Source organism: Notothenia coriiceps, unplaced genomic scaffold, assembly GCF_000735185.1.
Source record: "Notothenia coriiceps isolate Sejong01 unplaced genomic scaffold, NC01 NC01_scaffold00038486, whole genome shotgun sequence".
NCBI lineage: Eukaryota > Metazoa > Chordata > Actinopteri > Perciformes > Nototheniidae > Notothenia > Notothenia coriiceps.
Window position 1 is genome coordinate 332 of NW_011371187.1, and position 2,512 is coordinate 2,843.

Below are 2,512 nucleotides of genomic sequence, written 5' to 3' on the forward strand. Positions count from 1 at the left end.
CATCCCCACGCTCTACGCCCTCAAGTCCCACCTGTTTGCTAAGGCCTTTGGCCCCTAATCTGTTGTTTTGTTCTGACTGCCTTTAGTGTTTGTTTGTTTGTTTCGCCCTGTTCTTCTTTGTAAAGCGATCTTGGGTCTCATGAAAGGTCCAAGCTATTATTATTATTATTATTAAGTAGAGAAGAGGCAATGAGGAGAAAACATAAAGAAGAGAGGAAACAAGGAGAGGAGACATAAAGACTAAGGACACAAGGAGAGAAGAGGAGAGGGAACGAGGACAGACGGGAGGAAACAGGAATAACAGACATAAAGGGGAGAGGAAACAAGGACAGGAGATAAAGAGGAGATGAAATAAAGATAGAGGAGATGAGAAAATGAGAGGAACAAGGATAGAGGAGAGGGAACAAATAGAGGAGACATAAAGAGGAGAGGAAACAGAAGAGAAGAGAAAATTATAGGAGAGGAAACAAAGGAAAAGACAAAGGAAACAAGTAGATAAGAGGAGAGGGAACAAATAGAGGAAGTTAACAAGTATAAAAGGAGACATGAAGACATAGGAAACAAGGATAGAGGGGAGAAAGGAGACAGGAAGAGGAGAGGGAGCAAGGATATAAGAGAGAAAGCAAAATGGGAGATTTAAAAAGGAAAGGGACCAAGGACAGAAGCAAGGAAATTAGATGAGGAGACTAATACAAATGAAAAAAGGATTGGAGACAAGGACAGAAAAAATGTGAAATGAGAAAAGGAAACAAGAAAAAGGACACAAAGAGGAGAGGGAACAAAAATAGGAAACAGAAGAGGAGAGAAGATTTTAGGAAACAAGGACGGAAAGTAGGAAATGAGAAGAGGAGACATAAAGAGGAGATAGTGAACATCTGACGTCTTCTTCTACTGTTAGTTTGTATATTCCTGTAGTCACTACAGGAATATACAAACTAACAGTAGAAGAAGACGTAGTGGATAAAGTAACTATCAGATCCTGAACTATAATCTAATCAATATCAAAGTGTGTGTGAGAAACAGAGACCGCTGTGTTTCCACCTCAGATCACACACACTTTATTGAGCTCTCATTTAATCACACGTTATGTTTTCGTTGAGAACACTTCACAGCTATTTCTGGAAGAACAAAAAGAGTCCTGCTTGTTTTGGAAAGTTTCATCAGTTCTGTGAAAAATGTGATTTACTTCCAAGAAGCTGTAAAAACAAACCAGCTTCCACATCTCTCACTTTGTTATCACAAAGAAGAAGTGGATAAAAACAAAGATATTTTATAACTAGAGATCACTCACTACAATTGGCGCCAATGGAATCAAATGTACACTTCCTGTCTCCTAAAGGGGCGTGGTCTATTTTATTTATCTTTTACTGAGCTAACGCTAGCAGCTAAACAACAAACGTACACTAACGTTGTCTAATGGAAGAAAACTAAACAAATACGGCCATCAAATATCACGTGTTCCTGACCCAAACAAACATGGACGCCAACAAGTTCCTGATCCAAACAAACATGGACGCCAACGTGTTCCTGACCCAAACAGACATGGACGCCAACGCCAACATGTTCCTGACCCAAACAAACATGGACGCCAACGTGTTCCTGACCCAAACAAACATGGACGCCAACGCCAACATGTTCCTGACCCAAACAAACATGGATGCCAACGTGTTCCTGACCCAAACAAATACGGCCATCAAATATCACGTGTTCCTGACCCAAACAAACATGGACGCCAACGCCAACAAACATGGACCAAGCCCCCAGGAAGTGCTCTGGACTCTGTTCCCACAATTTGTAGTGTCCAAACGGCGGTACTACAACTTCCGTATCAGTCCGTGATGTCCCTGGGCCCGGAAATACTTTCCCCCATCGACTAACATTGGGAACCACAGGTACAAAGCAGAACGCAGTCCGTGCTTAGTACAACCGCAACCGCAGGTACAAACAAACCCAGTCCTTGGTACAAACCGCAGGTAGCAGTACCTACATATTATTTGTTGGGACCTATGTCGCACCCTCCGCCCCGGAGGCAAGTAAGGGTACTCTCAAGAGTACACCGCGTCACATGTACTGCAGTTTTACGGTATGAAAACCTCTCTCACTTTGCAGTGTCTAATGGTGCAGTAGCGCGCGGACCTTCATGGGTGTGCGTACGATCGAGTACTCCTCCGTGTAGCGGCGGTTGAAGTTGTGCCGGGTTTTTCGCGAATTTAGTTCGGCAGCACCAATCCTACGCGCAGATATGGTACGGCTGGCCGCTCCTTTTAGTCAGAGTCTTCAATAATCGTGTGTTTGGGAAATGTTGAACTCCTCTGGAAATCTTACAAAAGATTATTCCCCCATATTTACGTATGACCAACCAAATAAACCAATCTTTGTTCGAGGTTTTTTCTTTTTGTGTTAGTAGGGTGGGATGGTGAGGCCCGCGTGTTAGTAGGGCCGGGGTGGTGTGCGGCGTGTGTGGTAGGGAGGTTGCCCGCCTGATTGAATCTTTGTTGGGGTGTTAGAATGT